A 24,590-nucleotide genomic window follows, 5' to 3' on the forward strand; every position below is an offset into this window, starting at 1 on the left:
CATAATAATAAATAAATTAATAAAAATAAACGCGATGTATGCGGAGGAGAAAATTTCATGAAGAATGAAAGAATGGAGATTCTTCTTCTTTTTTTCGAGTATGTGAAGTTGCAAAAAAGTTGACTTCAATGGTTAGGAGTGGTTGAGGGGAAGATGAAGAACAGGTTGTGGATTACAATTCTGATCCGGGTTTGGTGATAGTGGTAAAGACAATTTTGATAACAATACACATTTAGTTGGTTAATAAATACTTTTAGTTTAATCTAAAAAAATGTCCAGGATTTATATTTTAGTTTTTTTTATTAATAAAAATTATTATTAAATAAAAAAATAATCCAGTATTTTATTAACATTTAATTCCATTCTGATCATCAACGTTAATGTTCTAACAACTATTTATTAATTAAATTAAAGTAAAAATAATTTTTAAATTTTTAATAAATAAATAATTAACTCATTAAGTCAGATTTGTTGTCAATAAAAAAATATTGATCAAAATTTTAGAAAAATTAAAAAGAAAATATCTAAGTGTCAGGTGTTGATTACAATTAAAAGAAGCATCATTGATTAAAAGTTTTTGTTTTAAAAGATTAATGGATTGTTTATACCACAAAAAGTCCCTGAATCAAAAAATCTTATTAATGACCTGTCTTTTATATTCCCAAAAGAAAAGAAAAAAATTGGAAAATTTTAATGCTAAAATAAATTATGCAAAATTCATTATAAATGAATTATTGTCTTGTCTACCTATATAATAGAGAAGAAGAGAAGACAATGAACTCATTGTCACTGTGGAACTTTCTATGGATCGAAAACCACCAGCTACAGCGTGCAGTTATAGTTGTCCTTATGGTCTCTCGGGAGAGGCGAACGAAACGAGATTAACGAATTCGGTAGCACCCTAGCTTTTTTACGGTCGATTACGATACCCGTTTTATTGTACATGAGAGAAAGAGAAATGAAATATAAGAAAGGACAAAAATTCGTAATATTACAATACTCTCATTTTTCTCATAAACTTTTATGTATTCAACACTTATCAAAAACAAACATTTTCATACAATATACTTTTTTCATTGCATTTTTAATTACTTCCTTCCTTAATATTCATATTTTTAGAATATTCTTCCATCTGATAGAAAGAGGAAATAAAAATAAATAAAACACCATGAAAAAAAATTACATAAAATCGAAAGAGAAACAGAATCTTAGTATTTTTTAATACTTGTTCCGTTCTCCTTTATTTTTTATTTCCTTTTTATTTTTTCATCTGTCACATAAAGAGTTTTCAGAGTTAAAATACCTGTTTTATACCTTTGAGTTTATTCCGACAATGTTTTGTTACATTCGTTTTCGGCAGTTTTCCAGCATTCTTTTTTCCCTTTTATATATTACAGTTTTGTAAGAAGTTATTTCCTATTCTTTTTCATTTCAAATGGCCTGAGTGTTCTACATTCAAGGTGGTTACCACGATTCGTGGAAATGCAACGTCGACAAGGGTCATCAGAGTACAGAGTGCAGGGGTTATACTCCGAACTGTCTAACTGTAACACCGTAGTTGGTCAAGAGAAAGAAGAAGAAGAAGAGCTGTTGGCTCTGGGAAATGCCAAGACAAAAGAGTATGACATGTTTTCACACGCCCTGGGGTCTTGCGTTACTTTAAACAGGGGTAGATTCACCCTACTTGGTATATTAGGGCGGTCATCCACCTGGTCAGAAATAACCGGAAGAACATTCACAGAATTTTATTATTCACATTGAAGAAGAAGAGAAAAAAAATTATCACTTGAAATAATATTCAAATGAAATTAAATCATTTAATTCTTCCTGGTATTTTTTAATCACTTTCTGGCTTAAGTACTCACTAAGCTCATCTTCAGATGGAAAAACATGTTTATTATTGTATCTATGAAATAATTTATGATTAAAAATCCGAGAATTATTTGAAATAAAAATGCATTTTATTATATTTCATTCATCAGTATAACGATGTTAAATAATAAAAAAAAATATATTTCCTGTTGGTCAATAATTTTTTTATTATTCTTTTAGATAAATTATTGAGGAAATAATAATAATACCAACCTTTATTTCTTTTGAGTGAAAAATCTAAATCTAAAAATCAACTAAAATCTCTATACATAATTGATTAACTGAAGCATGTATTTTTTTTAAGCAGACCGTAAGTTAAGATTTTTATAGATGTCATGAATAAGAAGGATCACCTGGCAGAGACTTGGGTGTATGGTACTTTGTCTTGAGGAATTTTACGATTTCCAATAAAGAAGCATCAATAGCTATCTTCTAATGACCATGTATATAAAGTATAATACATACTACCTTATTTTGATTTTCTTGGAAATACCACGATGTTGAATCCCAAAAATAAACGTATCAATGGTGCATGCGCGAACGAACATCCAAGAGAATAGAGTAGAATGGAGTAGAAAGGTAAAAAGGAGCCTCTTTGACTAATATAAAGACCTCATTGCACTTTCTTCTTCCATATTCCTGTCTTTTTCTTAGACTAGTTAATTCCCTAGAGCTGGATATCCTTCGTGCTGGTAGTCTCTTCAGTGTACCACCTCCATGCTTTTCCTTTTTTCTCTTTCTTCTCACCCCCGTTTTAGCCGGTGCAACGATGAGCAACGCTATTTCTCACGGTTTGGCAAAAAGGGATCGTCCATCAGGTAAAAAGCACATTGTCGTGCTCCTACGATTAGTTGGGGATTTTTCCTCAGAATTTTCTATACATATACGAGGATATGTACACCGCTTGATATTTTAATATTTAGCGAATGGATTTCTATTGAAAAAAAAATTGTTTTTTTTGAGGGAAAGAGAACTTTTCGGTCTAATGATTTACTTTGTTAGGGAATTTGAATAAAAGTATTGGGATAAATACTTCTTTTATCAATATTTTATACATACTGTTGGAGAAAGAATATAAGAGATTGATAAAAATTGTTAGTTTGAGGAATTTTTGAGCTGGGATTTAATAAAAGCTGGGATCAATTCCATTCGCAATGAATTTTTGCTTTTAAATCGAAATCAAAAAAAAAATCCAACTTTTTAATTTTGGAGTTCATCAGAAATTTTATTTAATAATTTTTTATTTATTAATAAAGACCGTAAAGATTATTGACTATTGCAATTATTTTTTATAACCTCAAAATACTTGTTTAAAAATCATAAAAATAAATATTGTATACTAATTAGTAATCTTCAACAACTTCTTCAAAACATTCAAATGATTTAATAATTTTTTGTAGCATTTTTTCGTCTTAATTTATTCAATGACTGCCACATTGAAGTATTTTTATATTGAAGGAGAAATTACCAAGACTTTGAAGTAATCATTAAATTGCCTCAAAGCCAACAAAAAATGATTATTATGATAATAATTATTTAAGAATCCTTTTATTAATTCATTTCTGTAAGTTTTTATAGTATTTATTGTATTTTTAACGAGGATTATTGAAGATGAAAAATATAATAATGATTATAATTGTAAATTACAAGAAGAGTATATGGAGTTTATTCGTACAAGTATGAGGAAAAAGACGCTTTTGTTAGAGTTTTGAATTAATTAATGGCAGCTTGTTATAGTCAATATTTCCATGATGAAAAAAAATGCTTTCATGTGGAACTGATGGAAGAATAAACATAAAAATTGAGCCCTTATAAGAAAATTTTTTAACGAACTTCGTTAACAAGTTGAAGTAAATCGCCGAGAAGAAGAAAAACGATCGATCACACAACGAATGAAACGAGTGGCTTAAGTCTGCTTCGTTTCTTTCTCTTTTTCGATCTTATTCTCTTGTCCTTTAGTATGTATGTATATATATATATATATATATATATGTTAAGAGTGCGTCATTGTGCGTCTCCCATGAGCCGGTAAAATGCGTGAATTCGAAGAAATCGTACGAATTCTAGTAACAATACCGTTTCAAGCTATAAAGATGAGGGAGACGATCCATCTTTGGCATTCATTCACGGGAAGAAAAGCCGTAAGAATAGTGGGTGCACGGTAAAAGGGCGGGAGAGTTAAGATGGAAAAAAGAAAAGAGACAGACTAAAAAGTGTAATAGTGAAAAAGAGAATAACACACCAAATAAATCCTAGGTTTAAGGGGAAATCGGTTGATATTAACTAAACGACATCATTCCAAAGTCAAAGACACCATTTCCAGGCACTAAACTCAATAAATATTCACTCTTTTCACTGTCTTTTTTTCACTTTAATTAAAAACAACATCCATTCATTCACCTTTTTTTATACCATTCCATTGAAAATAGTCATAAATTTGCTTAATAATTTTCAAGAGAATTAATAAACAATCATTTTCCATTTCCTTTACTTTGTTGAGACATAAGGAAATGTAATTCGAGTACCAGTGTCAGTTTATTTAATTAAAAATATGCTTAATAGACTAAATTAATTTATAACTATTATAGGACTGAATTAATCTAATAAAAGAAGTCTTACAAATAACTGACAAAAATCAGGAGAAAATCAATAGAGATACGAAGGAAATCATTTCACTTCTTCCCAAATTTAATTAATTAATTAAATATAAAACTTAGATGATTAAAATAAATTCTGATCAATAAACCACTAGTTTAATTAATATAAAAAATTATATTTAAATAAAAATTACTTGTAATAATATTTAAATTCAAGGTGACTAAAAATGTGGAGTTAATCTAAATAATAACTTCTTCCACCTAATAAAATAAATTAAACCAATTGAATCTGTAAATGAAATGAAATTGAATGAATTTCAGTGTTAAAGTAAATGAAGAACAATAATTTAAATATTGATCATTGATTTTAATTGAATGGTACACTTCCACTCATCTGGATAATTAAATTAAAAACGTTATGAATAAGAAGAATAAATGAAAGAGCTTGAATGAACTTAATAATCAAAACACTCAAAGTGTTTCCAATAATTATAGTTATTTATAAAACTGGAAGTGACATAAATATTAATATATCAATAAAATAGAATATTCCATGGGAGATAAAAATTTTGAGATGGTAAATGAGTTTATTTTGGTGAAGTTGGTAAAAGAATGAGAGGAAGACAAGCAGGAGCAAGAGCAAAAGATGCCACTCGGGAATTGGTCGGCCATAATGAGTGGCCAGTGAGCACATTGTCATGCTAATCTACCTTCAGGTCCAAGCTATACCTTCTTCTTTTTTCTTTTCTCCTCTTTATCTTTTTTCTTTCCTCTAGTCTAGAGAGAATCTTGGTGTAAGAACCAAGGACCCCGACGAACAAAGGTACGACCGGTATTTCTTGGACATTCGTTTGCAAGAGACCATCTCTTGTAACCCACCAGCCTGATGACAAAGAGTCATTAATTTTTTTTTCATCTTTATCTCATATATATATGTGTATAAGTATAATACAACTGCCGGAGAATCATCTATTTTAATTGTTGTATTTTTATGACAAGAATTTACATTAAAAAACACTATAGAACATCATGAAAAAATAAGGGACATAGTTTATTCATTTTTCGTCGCATTAGAAAAGATATTTTGTCTTTGGATTTGTTGCCACCAGGTGCATCATCCTGACCATCCAGTTGTCGATCCTCTTTTTCCAGAATTTATGTAATTTATGTGTTGTATTAAAGGTTTAGTCACTTTTTAATGCATTTTTCTTTCTAATGTTTTGTTTACTAATGATAGATTATCCTGATTCAGCAAATTTCCCTTTTAAACATACTCTACCCCTCTAGATGTTCAATGTATTCATATTCTTATACTTATTTTCAGATTCATTCTCGTTTTTATTCAGCTTACTTGGAAATTTAACAGCATTCAATTTTTTTGCTTATAATTCTCTTTGAAATCTTACTTGCTGTATCATATTTTTTATACAAATATTCTCTACAATTATTTGCTCATGAATTGAACTGCTGTCAAAATTATCATTTTAATGAAACAAGTCATTGCTAAGCTACATCCTACAATGACCAACAATAAACCAGAATTTTATTTTATTTTTTATGCAAACATTTTTAATTAAAATTTCTTTTAGCCATCAAAGCTCCAAGCTCATTTATTAATCAGCTTCAAAATGATAGATATTTTGATACATTAATTGAAATACATCATCCAGAGTCTCATTTATCTTCCAGAAAAGTCCAAAGAAGCTCATATTTATCAATAAAAACTTTTTCTAAAAGAATTCCAATTAAATGTTTTCCAGTCAAAAAAGATTTCTTAGATTTTCCTGATTAAACATTTTTAGAATTCTATCAAAAAGTGTTCCTAAAAGTAAATTTAATCAACACAATTCTATACAAAATAATGTTATCAACAGTTTGGTTACCTTGTTAGGATAGAACATCAGAAATTAGCATTAATTATAAATGGAACAATTTTAATTATCCAGCTACCATGATTTACCAGTTCATCTGCATGCTAGATCTCAGCGATAAAACAATTTTGTTGCTTTTGCGTTAGACTTTTACCTAGAGGCGAGACAAGAGCACAGGGAATGTTTGAGTCCTGGGGCTAGTCTAAAAATCACAACCCAAACGATCCAAGCTAATTGGATACTATAGGTAATTACTGCGCAATTAGGAGTAGACTAGTCTCTCAGTGTTATGTGAATAAGGCTACATCTTATATGTACCCTCTCGGTCTCTTTGGGAGCTTCTTGGAGCTATAAATTGGAAAGGAGCGACGATCAGTCTCGAAAAAGTCAAAAGAATGAGAACAAAAAATTTCAGCAAACACGAAAAATATGATGAATAGCAATAATCGGTAATTTTGGACGTTTTGGAGTAAGATGTTTCCTGTGGAGATGTAGGCTGGTGTATCAGTCTTTAGTTAAGATGTTAATGATATGAATAAAAGTCAATGGATATATTGCATTAATGCGAAAAAAATGGCACGAATTTCAGAGAAAGTTTGCGTAGACAAGTAAACGGAAGTCGAAAGATGCCAGACCCCGTAACTTCCGAGTCATCTGGCGTGTCAGATGTACCGAACACCCGTTACATAAACTCACCACAAGAAGCGGCATTTTAAGACACACGGAGTCTGTTGATGGTGTGGTTTGGCACGACGATGCATTAGAGTAGTACAACCTCGACTCATTACTGCAGCCACAATTAAGGCCCAATTTTCTTCATAATAATAGCCACCAATCTGAGCCCACAAAAAGTCTCGTGCGAGGATAAAAAGAAGGATATATATATTTCATCTTTGTTATTTTGTTTTATTTCACCTGTATTATTTTTTTTCTTCACTTCAACAACACGTGATGGCTCTAATAATTATTAAACAGAACACATCTTGAGGTTTTGGGAATTGTTTTCTTGATACTAGGGCTGTGATTCTTTTATGACTCAAGAATAAGAGTACACGAGACAAGTTAGGACATGTGCAAGATTTAGCTTATTGTTTGATGTCATAATCATATGGTATGCAGATATTTTTTTACAAATTATTGCTTTGTATTCTGGCCATTGTTGGAGAGCGAAAAATGCTCAGATCAACAATACCGTTTCCCATTTTTATGGACAGTTTTTTGAAAATTATTCAGAATGAATACATTTTATGCAGTCTTTTCATAACCTTATTTTATATTTTTTATTGCAAAATTTTTTAAATAACAATTTGTTATTAATTCAATTTTTTTCAGAATATGTTATCAACTTTTTGGCCTACACTTAGTGCAATAGTTCGGATGAAATGAAAGGTTGTCACATGATATTTAAAATAATAAATTATTATTTAATTTAAAAATATAAAATAATAAGATAACATCAATAGGGTTATTTTATCTTATAATTTTTTATGGCTTCAAAAAATTGACTCATTTTTGAATAAAATTGAGTATAAAAAAATTATCGAGCGTTTATTGGACCTTATTTTTTTTATTACGACTCCATTTTGCACCACCTTGCTATTTTTGCATCGAACATATGCAAACTTAAAAGCCACATTACAAAAAATGATTGTTCATCCATTTTCAATGCTGATTGTCAATAATTACCAACCAAAAATAATTTCAACGGTTCTCTAATTGAATTCTCAACCTCCACATGGCCATACACAAAACCCCAAACGATCGAAAAGCTCAGTTAGTCGTGAGTTCTTTGGTAAAAATACAAAATAACGCATAGGTCGAAAATTGCAACGGGACGTTTGCATCAGTGATCGGCCCAATCGTATGTGAGTAAATTTATGGAGATGGTGATAAGCGAGGTGAGACGAAGTGTGTGTACTGTATACTCGCTATTGCTATAAAGCGACAGAAGGGGAAATATTCGAAAGCACGGAAACTGCAGCAGGTCCTGTTAGGACAACGAACAATACGCGACAATGGGATCGCATCCGATTTTTGCATGCCAATTTCGCTCTACTGCATTGTGCCGTAGACAATGCGTCAATAATTGCGCTAAACGGTTACCATTCATACGCCCAGTCGGCCGAATTCAAACCACCTTTCTCATCGTATCCATTATCATGTCGCATTCCGCGACCCAAATAATCGCGCGGGTGTACACCATATGAGACCATTTACCGATTTTTTTCGCTATTAAATCATTTTTATCGCTTTAATGGCCGGTTTAATCATCATAATGATTTTTCAGTTTGATGGACTATCTAGTAAATTACTACCACAAATGAAGTCGCAATTAAATTTATTAAAAAATATTCCATAAATTGAAAATTTTTTACAACACTAATTTTATTCAAAAAAAAAATTTTTGTATTATGATTTTAAATAAAGAATTAATTTTATGAGGTTGATATTTACAGTTTCATACCAATTGTTAGGAATTTGATTAATGATTTGAGTTGTAAAAATATTTATTCCCGATCAATAAAAATTTTTGAATAATATTTAGACTTAAAAGGTGCTAAATAAAAAAAAATCCCCACAAGAATTGGTTATCACTAAGAAAAGGAATCATAAACAGGTGGGTGGCATGGGTATATATATATAGAAATACGAAACGAAGAATGAGAAGTGCCATAGTTGAACGAAAAAAAATATAATAAAAAAGGAATAAAAAAAATAGGCAAGGGATGCGAGGGCGTCGAAGAGTGGAGAATTGAGTGTGTGAGTGAGGGCATGATGTCGAGGCACCAAAAGGTGTGAGTCGGGGTATCTACAGCTAACTGGTCGTTTATTATGCATCGAAATGCCAGCAAAGATGCCACGCGAGTGGACGAGACGTTGTAAACGTTGAACAAAAATAAAGTAACGGCCATTCTTGAGTGATTTCAAGTCGCTTCAGGCACTATTCGATTTTCTCTATAATTCTTTCTCATCTTTCTCTTTGTCCATTAACCGTGAAAAAATCTCTACTGCGCATTACAGCACAGGCGATCTAATTTCTCAGGATTTTTCCCAACTGTTAGATAAATTTTTTTAAAAACTCACCGTTTTGATGAACTCTTATGCCTGACGTTTTTCATGACAATTCTGAAACAGATAAGTATTGATATTAGATTATTAAATCACCATGGGCAATATGAAATAATATTATTGACTACTGATGGCGAATATTTTTAATAACTAATCATTAATTAAATAGCGGTGGAATTAATTTCAGCTGAGCATTGTAGTAGTAATAATCATACGTATCATGCTGCAGCTGGCTAAAGTTTACTGAAATATGCATGTGGGTGTAACATCAGTAATTTCAACGATGACAAGTTGCGCCACATTGGAGCCATTCTATAATTAGTTGTCTACCAGAAATTTTTATTTTCAGTTAAACTTGAACGTCCTTGCAACTTAGATGCCACGGTGACTTCTTGGATAATCTTTATTTCATTTTTATACTTTTCCTCTTTTTTTTCAATCTCCAACAATGACAGTCCATTCAAGAAAAATGCTTTCATTGAATAAGAAAATCATTTTTTTACAAAAAAAAATTTTTTTTTCAGAACAAAATTAATCAAATTGAATCAATAAACACTAGATAAATTTATTTGATTAAAATAATCAAATATTTCTTGCGATTCATAATTAATTAGATAATAAATAAATTTATTTAAATTATAATTACTGGGAGATTTGATTCCAAGGATTGAATTGTTTAAAAATATTGTATAAATTTATTGTTAGGGATGAAATAAATATTTTTAATTAAGGTCTAGATATTTCTTAAAGCCTCCTTAATGAATTTACTAACTATTCACCTTCATTAAATATTGTTTAGTTCATTAGAGTGGTTTAATAATAAATAATGAAAATATATTGCACCCATAAAACATTTTCGTATGTGTCGTTACAATAAAGTTAATTTTGAGTTAATTATGAGACAATAAATATAAAAAAAATAAAAGTGTGTATGTGTTGTGCACCACAAGAGAAGCGAATTACAGAACATCTCACGTTCTCACTTTCATTTTTTCTTTCTCTATCACGTTTATCTTGTCTTCTCTTCTTCTCACTTTTATATATCCACCACTGGTGTCCACTTACCCACGGATACACGCAAAGCCCATTTGTGTTTCCTTGTGTTTGTTTAATCAGACGCGGAGCTCAGTCTTCATTACCTGCATTAATTTATCTGACCTGTCGCCCGATTATTCCTAGCCGAGGATAGTCGACTATATAGGGTGTCATCCGCAAAGTAAAGCTCTTAAATATCATCCGCAATGTTTATCCACCAATTAAATTATTTATAATGCACTTTGTGTAATTAAATTTTCTTTTTAACAAATAAAACTTTTTAGAAAAAATAAAATACTCGGTTGTGGATTGGAAGTTTTTCTTTCAAGAGTCTTAACAAAGAAATTAATGAGTGTTTTATAAAAACAGATTTTTTTTCTTGAGAACAAACTGTCAACAAATAAATATAAAAAATATTAAACAAACAGCTTAGTAAAATTTGTTTGACTTTTGTTGTAAATAAATCTGAATTGTAGAACAAATTGTTAATAAGTTGAAAAAAAAAAAATGATTGAATAATATTTGTGATTGTGTTAGTAAAGAAAAATAGGCGTCAAGTAAAGCAATTAATAAATCGAATGAATAATTAAGCAATGTGGTAGAAACATTTGAGACGAACTAAGTGATCACAGAGAAGTGGATACATCACAGGATTAAAATTAATTCGATGACAGAGAAAAATCCAGAGGGTGAAAAGTCACGTGACTCGCGAAAGACAAAAGAAGACCCTCCGGGAGTTGAAACGACGAGGGAGAGCTTCAGTGGATATCGACGGCAATATTCGTTAAGTCTTGCTAAAACCCTACACTGTGTTTGATGTAGTTGGGTCATTTTACTCTCCCCCACACTCTCTTCTTCTTCGTTTAGGAATTCACGTCTGTCTTTATCTTCTTTTGCCGTGTATATATACATTATTCACACACACACATATATGTTCCATTTGATTCCTTTTCTTACCTCTAACTTTATCTTTACTTCGGTTTCTAATAGTGAACCCAAGTTGGGTTATGTAGTTAGAAAACACAGGATCAACGCGTCAATAAGGTGTTTGTTTAATTTGTGGATGAATTTACTATCGTGCGGAGTTGGAAGCCGTTTGATTTTTGTTGGGGTTGATTTCACCTCTTTAAAGCTAAGCTAACATTAATACTGATAAAAAATATTTTTTAAAATCATTTTTTATCTTGTCATTGTTTATTGAAATTTTTAAAATATTCTTCTCACTTCCCAATATTTACATAATTGAATGAATCAATAAATTTTTAATTAATCAACAGACTTCCGATTTTTATCAATATGGAAATTAGGATGGAAAGTGTTATAGAGACTGTTAAATGATGAAAAGCAATCGATTTGAAATCAAATAATAAAAATAATTTCTTTTTCTACTTTCTAGAAAACGAATTAGTAAACATTGTGTAGTTGCAGTGATTTTTACTAATTTATTTTTAAATATTAATTTTTCTTTAAAGAATAATCTATTCTTTTAGAAAGTTTTAATCATCATTATTAATAAATTTTATTGGATTAAAAATAAATTAATAATTGAACATTTTTTATTCTTTCAATCTATTGTTCAATTATTTAGTTAATTTTTATTGAAAAAAAAATTATTTAAATTAGGTATTGTAAGTAGTTTAATCATTAGAATTATTGATTATTTTTCAATATAAAGTTGAATAAAGAAAAATATTTTTTTTTATAAATAATCCTAATAATAATTTATAATCATTAAAAAATGTTTCACTTATCCATGAATGAATTAAGTCTGTTCACATCTTTAATCCTCCTTTTCACTATAACTCATTATATCATAGCAAAATTAAATTAAAACCGATTCAGAGCTTAAAGACATAGAATAAAAAAGATGTCGACATTGTCACCGTAGTGCAAATCTGATTGGTCGAATAAGATAATGAATGCAATGAGTATTTTATATGCAGAGATAAGTTGACACCACACCGAGGTATTAACGGTAAGATATATCTTATAAATATAATAGTAATTCTAACGTAAAAAGCTAACGGTTTGAGGTCATTGTTCAACCGTTTCGGGGTTGATGCAGTGGCCAGTTTCTACGCGCATGAGAACAAACTGAAACAAAGGATCACAAACCTGTTGGAAACAATCGGCCCGCGAATGGCTTCACAACCCTCTTATGTTGTTACCACCGGGACTCTCTTTCTCGCGTTCACGTTTACATCGCCTAAGGGGATGAACAGTTGGGTGGCTTTTTTTACTCGTTCTCTTCTTCACAGTTTGTCCATTGTGTACCAATTGCAACATGTGTGCTCTCTTTCATTTTCGCAATCGAGTACCGAGTGTCCCGTTGATATTGTCAATTTATATATATTGACACAAATTAATCATTGTGTTCTAAACTTCATTCTATTATTTATGTTTTTGTTAGATTGTTGTTTATAAAGAAAAGGGCTTATCATTCCTTAACCTACATTTTTTTCTAATTAAACACCTTAACCCACTTTCTTACATGTCATCATTGCTGGGTATTTCATCAATATATTTTTTTAATCATTTCTTTTTTAATCAATATCAATAAACAGCAAATAAAGAGTCATCTTTAGAAATGTTTTGATTTAATTCATTTATTTGTTTGTAATAATAATTAATTATTGAACCTGTTTACTATTTATTGAGAAACACTTATTTACAGGTTTAAAATAATTTCACTATTTGAATAATAGAATTTTATTTTTTAGCTGTACCCTCAATTTCCCTTCAAATTAATTACTAAAAATTGCTAATTATAAAAAGAAGCAATAAAATACTGTTAATTAGTCTCACCAATCCCATCGCCAGAGAGAGCTTTAGCTAATGAAAAAATGATTCTTCGCGGATTTATAAAACTGTATATTACCAGGGAGTAAAGAAGATTAAGCTTTTATATCATTAATACTATCCGAAGTAATATGACGGACATGGTACTGCATATTACCAGGACTTAGCTAATTTTCTCGTTGCGCGATCTCTTCGTCTTTATTTTCCTTATATCTAACTCTATCCTTGTTATTGCAACTACCCGGGACCACCCTGCGACCGAAGAAACGATGAGAGAGTGTGAGTCTCTCAGTGGCAATAGTGAAGACACGGGGTAGCGCGAGGGTAGTAAGAGGGTTACAGCAGCGAGGGGTGTTGAAGAGAAAAGAGGGAAACGACCCGGTTGGTCAGTTGCTCCTTACTTAGAGGGTGGCGAGTCTGTTCTTAATTAACGCTCGCCTCTTTTGCTGCAACCCTCTCGCCACTACACTATCCACCGTAATGAGGGTACCATTGCAAGTGTAAGTGAGGACTCGTACTCTGTATATACATATAAGTCTCTAATATCCTTGTATTAGTGTCGACCCAGATGAGACGCGCCTCATCGTCTAACTAATTCTTTTCTTTTGCGTTGACCGCACTAAAATAAGTAGATGGCCATGTGCCACCCTTGGTTCTAGCTCCTTGTAGTATTCACATATACATCTACACAATACCAACTTACGTCGACATTTATTTTGCTTGTGCTTGTGTATACAAAACTTATCTAGCTTAATATTAAATCGATATTACGCTAAAAGACTCGGCTTCATTTTTTTTTTATTTTATTTTTTCTCAATATGCATGGCTTTCTTATTCTCATGTCAAATTCATTATCATTTTCCCAACTATTTTTATTTTACATTATTCCATAGGAATTTCATTAAATTTATATTAAATATTTTGGCTAAATAGTATTTTTAAAAATGATTTAAGACAATGTAAACCATTCTAGATATAAAACATTGATTAACTGATTAATACTTTGTTTGTTTTTATCCTCAAACATGATAAAGAAAACCATCAAGCACTGTATTGATTCATGAAAAATTTCTTCTAGCTTTTTTTTTTAGCAACAAATGAAATAACTCATCTAGTTATTCATTGCTCAAATAAATAAATAAACAATTGTTATTATTAAACAAAAAAAAGCAGCTAATAAATCTGATAGAAATAAAATAATAAAAGTGATTCAATGAAAAGCTTGTTCATGATGAATTCTTATAGCATAAAAAGGATTCTTTTCTGATAAAATGTCTGCGTAAATACCAATGTCTTGCAGATGGACAATTTTTTTCCTTCAGTCGACTTATATCCACGCAACATCTAACTAGTTTACGTAGTGGTAAGGAAACTTCTAGACGGAGAGTAATTACTATAGGATAACAGCAATTAAGTCGTCCGTTAATGGAGACAATTGTGATTAATTATCGGATTTAATGACCGGTCAACACAGTTGTAAATATAGCCGAGGGGTTTAAGGTGGACCGTAAAAATTAGAGACCATGATTCCTCGAGTGTCTCCGGTTCTCTCTGGCAGGTATTACGATCAGAGACAGCCTTTACATATATATAAATACATATGACGAGACATTATATTGTAGGCGTAGGTTAAAGAAAGACAGAATCTCGAGCCGGTTACACTCGGGTGATCTTTTAACCAGCAATCACTTGAGTTGTGGGACCGGCCAGGATCTCTTATTGTGCGAATGGCTTTTGCGTACGTTACCCACTTTGTGCTATATAACACATACACACATGGTGCCGGTACATCTGCATACTCTTCATACTCTTTTGAATCTTCTGAGTAAACTCCACCAACTCTTCAGGCTTCCTGAAAATTATGTGCTCCAACATATCATGGATTTCAAATTTAATTTCATACTTGTCTGCGGTAAATTATAGTCACACGCGATGATTCGATGACAACTTTCAAGTACACCGACTTAGAGAAGAATTTATTTCAAGTTAATAAATTTTATTTTTGTCTATGGATTCTTTGCTAATGCTTCCCATTTTTTTTAGTCCTTCATTTTGTACATCAAACGAATCCATTACTCAACTATTTTTTTTTTTTATTTCTTATTAATCATGAAAATAGTTTTTTAATCCTTTTTACAATTAATTAAAATTATTTAAAATTAAACTAATATCTTAAGTTAATTGTTTATAATTAAGACAAATATTTTAATTGCGAAAATAAATTGTCAGAGTGATGAATATTGATTGGAGTATGTGGATTGTTAATGAAGACTTGGTAAAATTGAGTAAAGACAATTTTCATTTATAAATAAATGATTATTCTGAGCATGTAATAATGTAGTTTATAATATTGTTATTGCTGGCACGACATTATTACAAACACTGACAAGCTTTCAATACATACTAACAATAATTTATAATTTTAATTACATAGTTGAAGGAAACCCAAACTGACGTCCGCCAAAATAGTAAGCAAGAATAATTAAATCCGTTGGCACAAATGTACATTTGGCAAGACGAGTACCGGCATAAACCTACTAAATATTTTCGACTCACTCATCTCATCCGCAACTACGTCACTCAACGTTTTATCCGCAGGCGCGTGAACTCGTTTTATATTTTATTTTTGATATTAATTTTCATTTATTTGTCTATCGAATTATTAATAACATCAACTACATCATTTATTAGGGAGATAAAGAATTTTTTATTTACATACTTTTATTTTGCAAAAAAAAAAAAAAAATTATATAAAAGTACGAAACAGCTGCAGACATAATGATAAATAAATCATGCACAGTCATCATCATTAGAGACAACAAGATCTCATCGTCATTAAAATACTTTTCGGGTTTATTTTTATCATTTGCTCTTAGAGCAATTATTATTTGTGTATTTAATGATCTTAAAAATTTTAATTAATTATTAAATAAATATAAGTAACATTCAGTTTTAATTGTTAATGAATTTATTAAAAAAGTAGATTTCAAGAAGTAATAGATCAGGATTAATTGGTAAAAAAATTTTATAAATAATATTAGAGAATTATTGAAGCTTTGCTTATTGGATTACCAATCTTCTTATTCGATTATTATTTTGTAAATTATTAATTATATTTTTCGACTCTCTTGACTACATTGTTTTCGTTTTCAAGCTTGAGTAGATGGACTCTATTGTGACGTGGACGTTGCAAAATAGAAACAGATGAGCTTAGTAGTATTAAAACTACAAAACAATTGACCAGCGGAAGTCCAGTAGGACTCTCCACTTCTTCCCCTCTTTATTTTAGCTTTAGAATTGGAACCGGGTGTGATGGACGGACCCTTGCGCAATTTTTCTTCCGGCTCAATGCATATCATATATTTTATACATTTGCTAAAGTACAAAAATATCATTCCAAGTTTTCTTTAAGAAGATTCAATAAAAAATTAGCAACGGTCAGAAATAATGTGTCATTTTATTCAACAAGTTTGGAGGGATTGCAACGTAACATGAAAAAATTATTTACTTAAAAATAAATTAATCAATGGATATTAATAACATTAAAATACTATGCTAACTCATTTCTAATAAACCATAATAATAATTAATTAATAAATCAATCAATTATTTTGTTTTAAAAATTTATTATTCTTCTAATCTTTAAGATTATCGTGAATAAAAAATCATTGAATAATTTAATTTAGATAACAATCTTGGTTTAATTGCAATTAATTATGAAATTATAATGTAAAAAAGTGACTGCAGAAAGGAAATTAGATTGATGAATAATAAAAATACTTGAACAATATAATTATTACACCAATTAGAAAAATGTGATATGAATCATAGTTGAATAAAATTAACTCAAAAAAAAAAAGAATTTAATTAAAATATTCCTGATAATAAATCGGCACAATAATTTCTTTTACCGTATTGCAACATACGATATTTATCTCGGTGTAAATAAAATTGATCAATGCATAGAAATTACTCATTTCACATCTACGTTAAATATCTGTATGTACTTGAATATATAGAACACGGGATTAGTGATAGAATACAGGGGGTTGAAGGGGTCGAGTGCAGCATATTACAGAAAAGTATATTATATACATATACATACACATTTAGGGGTTGGATTTTTCTATGCATACTCGACTCTGCCAAAGTTCTATCTCGCACTTTCTTTTTTTTTCTCTCATCTATACATCTATGTTTTAGTGATCGCGGCTTTGCTCATCGTAGTATTGATTGGGTTGTACAATAATTATACACATATACAGCTCTTCAACGACATTAGGGGTTAGAACATATACCCGTCCCCAAAACATCAGAAATTCCCCCCTTCCTCGTCCTCCCTACACCCTTCTTCGATATATTACTTTATCTCTTTCCTTTCTGCTCGTCACTTCTTCTAGCTCAGGACAAAAGAGGGTGGTAATAGTCATGCTTCTAGCAGACGCCATATCATTCGCCTATGCTATCACGTTCTTTGATTAATTATAGTCAGCTATAAGGAACAAATAAATATTTGACAAGTACTTTAGCCACTAAGTTTTTGTCTAATATACGTCTTCGCTTGTCTACTGTCAGTAAACTATTTATCAAAATGCCTTGGAAAATTTTTTAGGATTTAGAGCATTAAGAAGAATAAAATTATTTTTAATCAGAATCAAATTCTTGAGTGGTTTAGTGGATGTAGCTTGTTTACAATTTTGATTGTAAAAATAACTAAACGTTTCTTTAATTTTTGCTTTACTGAAAAAAAAAGTGTTTTTAAAAAATTATCCAGTCAAGCTTTCGAGGATTATTTCAAAAAATAGCAGATTTAAAAAGAAAAAAAATTATTTTATATAAAAATAGTTACATATTTATTTGTTTTTTTGTTTAAATCAATGTTATTTTTTTTTTTATAACAAGTGTAAATGAATACTGGTAACATTGATAATAAAACAAACAATTTCAATTTTGCTTCAAAAGAGAACATAAATTAAGATAATGTAACTCTTAAAATAATTTTGCTGTTGAAGAATTTTTTCATCTTGAAATTAATTTTTCTCATACTATACTTTGGAATGTAAGTAATTTTATTTAGACAACTGATGATTAATCTACCCATAAAAAAATTATAAATACGCTGATACAAATTTAACTGTAAGGTTAAATTTACGTAACATATATAAAGATAATTTTATTATTATTAAAAAAAAAAAAAAAGAATAGCAATAAAAAAAAATCTGGATGTTATTAGTAAGCTATTAGCGTAGACGATGCAATTTCTCAATCTGTAATCGATAGATCATCGATCATATAAAATCTAGGAGATTTATTAAGAGTAGATGGTAGCTGTGGTGTGGGGTTCAGGAGCATAAAACGCTTTCAAGATGACATATAGATTCAAGATGTGTATAGAGGAGGTAGCAAGAGAGTACGCGTTGCATTGTGAATAAAATAGCGATGAAATGATAGCTATAAGACTGTACGAGTGTAATAAAGCGAAAGAAAAAGAGTACCGTGTGCATGCATGTCCGTGGAGTAGTGGGTGGCGTTCGGGTATTTCTGTATCTAATTATAATCTTGTGTGAGGGAGCAAAGCAATCGCCTAAAATTAGAGCATATATTCTAACTGGCACGTTGTGTACTATTTTATATATCCATATCTTTCTCATATCCATCTTCCATATTTCCATACTGAATTTAAAAACCCTCCGCGACCTTGTGCTCTCCAGATTTTTAAAAATAACTCCCTGATGATACTAAGCTTACTCATTTTTATTGATACGTAGCTTTTGATTAATTCTTTAAACTCTTTTTTTTTTTTATATTTTAGAAATTTATTTGAGTGATTGCTGGCTGATAAAATTTATGGAGAAAATAGTCTCGATAAATCTTTTAAATGATATCAAAAATCATTTTAATCAAATAACATTTTTTTTTAAATAATAAAACAATTTCTTGTTTAATAATGAATCTTATCAATACTTATCAATAATAAATCGTTGAGATGATTTAATTTAAAACTTTAGTAAGCTTTGGTAACACTGCAAATCTCACATTTGAAAGTGTTTTATTTTAATGTATTTAAAGTGTTTTAATATGACATCATCTATGTGATTAGAAACAAATTAAGAATAATGCTTTCAATTGTTTTTTTTTTATATCTCATATGGCATAATATTTAAATTGTTAGTATTAAATTGATATTTAAACAAATCAATCAATCAATTGTTGAGCTCAATTGTGATTGCCTGTATATTAATAAAAAAAAAGCAGAGTATTTTTTAATCACTTTTATTCATTGTCCTCATCCTTTTTTATGAAATAAATTCTTTTTTCAGCTTCCCATCACCCTAGATTATCAAACAATAATCAATTTTTATAGTTGACATTTATTTTTAGCTTTTTGCTCTACCCTTTCTCCAACACCTTTGTTCTGCTGCAACCCTAGCCCCGTGACCTTAGCAGAAGCTTATCCCCACACATATTCAATAGTGTAGTGTAATCGAAGTATCAAATCAAGCTCGAAGAATCTTAGACTAAAAATCATGAGGAAAGGAAGGAAAAAAATTACCATGATTAGTCTCTAAATTACTCTGGTACTCGGAGGTGCCAGTAACGGCTCGTTTTGATCGGAAGACGAGGAAGGGATAGGTAATTAGCCGCACGAACGCAGTGGTGGTTTTTAATGAGTGGGGCTGAAAAACGAATGACACACTGTAACTGAGGGGTTTTAGTATAGAAATATTAGCAAGCTACCGACTTGAAGAAAGCCAACTAAATAGACTAGAAAAACAACACGATTAAATAATACAAAAACATTTATTGGATGCTAAAGAAGTTTCGGCTTTCATTAAAAGTAATTGTTATTACTTTAATCATTTGTTTTTATGACCATTCGAGTTAAATAATTCAACAAATTTAATTATTTATTTTATTATTATTATCTTTCCACTGTCAGTATCATCATTGCGAAAATGAAGCTATTGAATTGACGATAAAATCTATGACAAAAAAAATCAATCAATCACATTTTTTCCAATTAAAACAAGACATTGATTTAAATTAATAATATTGAATATCTTAGTGTATTTAGATACTCGCAGCGTCACATCTTCATGTAAACAATAATGATGTAATTGATTCGACTGGAGGACTTTGGGTGATCATCAGTAAGAAGATTGATTATCTATTAATGATAATTTCTAAAAAAAATTCCTGATAAATAAATAAAAAAAATCTGTGTAGTTTTTTTTTTTGGTATTTAAATGTCAACTTAGTCAAAGACAACCCTCGAGAGAAAATAAATTATTGATGGTTATTAAACAATATATTGTATAAGAAATTTTTTTATCTCACCAATTGTTCAAATGCAAATATTAAGATTCTAACAAGTCATTGCTGAGCTGAATTAGTAATTCCATTGTTCAATGAATGAAATATTTTAGCATAAAACAAAAAAAAAAACCTTCATTTATGATAATCATATTGCAAAGAATCATTTTTCAAATGATTCAACTGAACAAAAGAAAATATGTTCAACACTTAATTACTTCCAGTATCATTAATTTTTTTATCATTGATCATTGAACACGTTAATAACTGGTCATTTGGTCATCAAGTAGCGTTGAAAACAGAAATAATAGTGTTTGAACAACACCCATGACATTTAGTACAAAAGGTATAACTGAATGTAAAAATTTTTTTAAAAAATAATGAAGCTCAAGTAACATAAATGGAAATAATAATTCCGAGGAAACAATGACACGGTCCAACACAACTCCATGATTAAGGCACCCCTGGAATAATAATCAGGATAATAACTGGCTTACACCAGCATTGACTATTATGTAGTCAGGGGGGGAATGATCAGGGAGTTGGCTAGTCGGACGACGCCGCGGGTACGACGTTTGGTCGGCTTGGTTTGTCGGGTTAATTGTCGTCTGGCGTGTCAGAATAATCGAGCATCGCGTATTTGGGTACACGCAAATGTCACTGGGTACAGGATAAGCACGAAAAATGTGTATATATCAATATGAGAATTATAAACAACTTGGCTGAATATCCTCTGTTAGTCCTTCCTTCAGTTTACACGTCGTAAATTTATTCTAAAAGCAAATCTTTACATCTGATTTTTAACATTAATATAATAATTCATTTCCTTTGTAACTCATTATTGTCATTTCAACCACTAATAAATGTTGACAACTTCAATTACTAGCATTAATTAACATTAAAATGATTCTTCTGAACAATAATATTTCAAGCAAATAAATTTTTAAATCAACTTAAAGTATTTTTTCTTAAGATTCTTTTTATTATATTAGAATAAAAGATTATTAGAAAATTAATCAAGATAATTAATTAATTATTTTTTAGAGTAACAAATTAAATAATAATATCATTTGTTATAGTAGAAAATATTATCCTATAAGGGACATTTTTTTTGTTGTTAATAAATTGTTGAAATAAATCTCGATCGCTTTTTTTCTGTTAAAAACTTTTACCAGAGACAAAGAAAAAGACGTATAGTTTATAATAATATGATATTTTCAGTGTAATTATGTTTACCATTTTGCTAGAGGTGAATAATAAGGTGAATAGAAGTGAAATAATGCACCCGTGCCACGACATCAGAGCATTCATTTATTTTCGCTTGCTGACCGCCGAAAAAAAAAACGAATAAAAAATAAATGAGTCGACCGCGGGTGTATATAAAGAGACGATCGACACGAAAGTGCACGCGGCCACCGTAATCGGCCTGGTCGGTGCGGACGAGTTAAATAGCGACCGGGGGTGGTGGCGTGATATTTCTCCTCTCTTTCTTTCATCGACAAAAAATATCCCAATACAAATATCAAGCAATAAAAATAAGACGAGTCATAAAGCTCGAGAAACAGCTAAAAAGTCTAGTAAATGTAATAAAAATGAGATAAGAAGGATGATAAGACATTAAATTTAAGGATTTTGTGCCAATTTTTTGGTATTTAATCCAGTCAGTGAGGACATCTTATTTCTTGGAATTATTTTTCCTCCCCCTTAGTGACTCTTATAATGAGCTATGACTGTATATTTAGGCGTCGTAAAAGAAAATATGCGCTCGTTGGAGCCAAGTTGCTCATTACGAGAGACAGCATTAACATGTTGCTCTACAAGAGTTTACTCTGTCTCCTGTGTGAAAAGTATGCAGAAATCTAGGGATTAGGAGCATTAGATAAGTTGAGTTGGATGTCTTCAACCAGAAATACACGATCGAAGCTCATTTACATACCATTCTTATCGTGATTCAATTCCTAATATTTTTTACTCATCATTGATGTATTGTTTGTCACAACATTAGTTGACATATCTTCAAAGATTGCTGATATTCAGCCACATTTGTTTACTGAACAAATTATTATTTTTTTATTGACTATATTTGTTTTTAAATAATAAAATCATTTATTTAAATATTAAGTTATATTGATTTTTGTAATTAATATTGAATATTTTATATAAAAAATACAATTGATATAATTAAAAAAAATTTGCATTGTTTAACTAAAAAAAAAAATAAAAAGATCTAGACCACGAGTGATGAAAGACTTGAAATAGTGAATAATTGGAGCACAAGAAATATAATTTTTTCGGATACCATTCAAATAAATTTTTATTCATGACATAAATTTAAATTCCAAAGCGATTTTATATGCTAGATAATCAAAACATCTTAATTTTCAAATGATTCAGCTATTAATTTTTTTCTTTTGAAGAGACTTTATATGTAGCCAGTAATAGCATGATTTTACTTTGATGATAGACTTTGCTGAACTCGTCTGCAAGACCTATGGTCTAAAACAAGAGCTTAATGCATTGAAGCAAGTCTGATACTAGGGCCAAAAATTAGAGCAAACGAGTAATTGATTTATTTTGGTCAACTTCTGATACATGTTTGGCATAATTCATACATAAGTATTTTGAAGTATGATGGGAATCTGTCAAAATGATAATCTAAATGAATTTATGATGAATTTTTTAATACAAAATGACAGTACTCTATTAAATGTTCAATAATAGATAAAAGAATAGTAATAAAAAACAAGTTCTTTCCATAAGCACAATAAACTTGGACAACTCGAGACTTTTATCTTTATTTGAGTATTAAAAAAAACTATCATTGCAAAAATACAAAGTCGGGAGATTTCCGTTTAATTCTTGAGTTACCAGATTACCAAAGGTTGAAGAAATAGAGAGGAGTGAATAAGTAAAAGAAAAATAACATAAAAAATGTGATAAAAAAAAAATGAAAGTAGAAGAAGGAAGGAAAGCGAGGCAAGAAAAGGTACTTTGTGATATAATTGAACAGGCTCCAGTCGGATTCGCCGGAAGAGAACGGAGGGTGGTGGCGGTTTCCAGGACGATTCTCGTCGACCAAGCCGGAGGATAGGTAGAGGATAGGTGGCTGGAGAGGATAGGAGGTGGTGGCGAAGTGGTATGCAAAGCAGGCGGTGAATTTAAACGGTCCTGCGCAGAGAATGGCCTCACCTCGTGGTCGTGGTCTTGATGTTGTTTCACTCCCCACTGTGCTGTCACAAGTTTACACTTTCTCGCTTCTACCTTTACTTAGTGCAGTTACCGGCTTCAGCTCTCTCCCTCTCACACTGCCTATCCAGCAGTACCTGAATAACACCGTACACACGTGATCCTCTAGTCACGCCGTTTACTTTCAACCTTGTCAAAATAAAAATTATCCACACCAAAAACCGTCACGTGTCACTCCAAAACAACATTTGCAACACATTTTTCTTTTCATTCCTACCAACAGCCACTGAATATCATCCAACACCAAACCTTTATTAACGATCATTTATTTTAACTGATAATTACCAATAATTACGTTTAATTGCTACAAAGACACGCCACTAATATCACTGACACTACGTTTCAGAATTTTTCAGAGCATCATTCATGATTGGATGACTTGTCCTAACGGTTAAGTAGGTTTTTGAGGACCATCCGCAGTCCAGTATAATTGTTTTGGTTCGTTAATGATTTATTTAATGGTTAAAAAGACAACGTTTTCACGGGGATCGAGTAAAATGGCTGCTAGCCGTTCCGGTGCGCCTGAGCTACTGGCTTGCCTCCCTCGTTTGGGTCTCCACACATACTACTTATTTCACACGGTTGGTAACGCACACGCAAGCATCTCCAAGTGTATGTACACCCGCACACGCGCCACTCGCACGCGCACACACGAGCTGAGCCCCCCCTTGGCGCGCACGTGTTTACGCGCAGAACAGCTGAGAGCACGAGGAACAGAAAAGAATAAGAACAAGATATGTAGAGGTATAGGTACTCTCTTTCGCGTTTACTTCACAAGTTACGTTGC

General features: G+C 30.7%; 1 protein-coding gene across 2 annotated transcripts in view; it reads right to left on the reverse strand.

Moving 5' to 3' along the window:
- The window catches only part of zfh2 (Zn finger homeodomain 2), a 204,684-nt gene extending 180,370 nt beyond the window's left edge, over positions 1-24,314 (reverse strand). For both annotated transcript variants that reach the window (XM_035082033.1, XM_035082032.1), the window contains exons 1-2: positions 23,747-24,314; positions 9,425-9,466 (exon numbers count right to left, since the gene is read on the reverse strand). The gene's annotated coding sequence lies outside the window, so the exon portion shown is untranslated. The remainder of the gene's footprint in view (positions 1-9,424; positions 9,467-23,746) is intronic.
- Between the last annotated feature and the right edge of the window lie 276 nt (positions 24,315-24,590).

The sequence above is a fragment of the Chelonus insularis genome, unplaced genomic scaffold (genome assembly GCF_013357705.1).
Source record: "Chelonus insularis isolate UGA/USDA-ARS -01 unplaced genomic scaffold, ASM1335770v1 contig_334_pilon, whole genome shotgun sequence".
Taxonomy (NCBI): domain Eukaryota; kingdom Metazoa; phylum Arthropoda; class Insecta; order Hymenoptera; family Braconidae; genus Chelonus; species Chelonus insularis.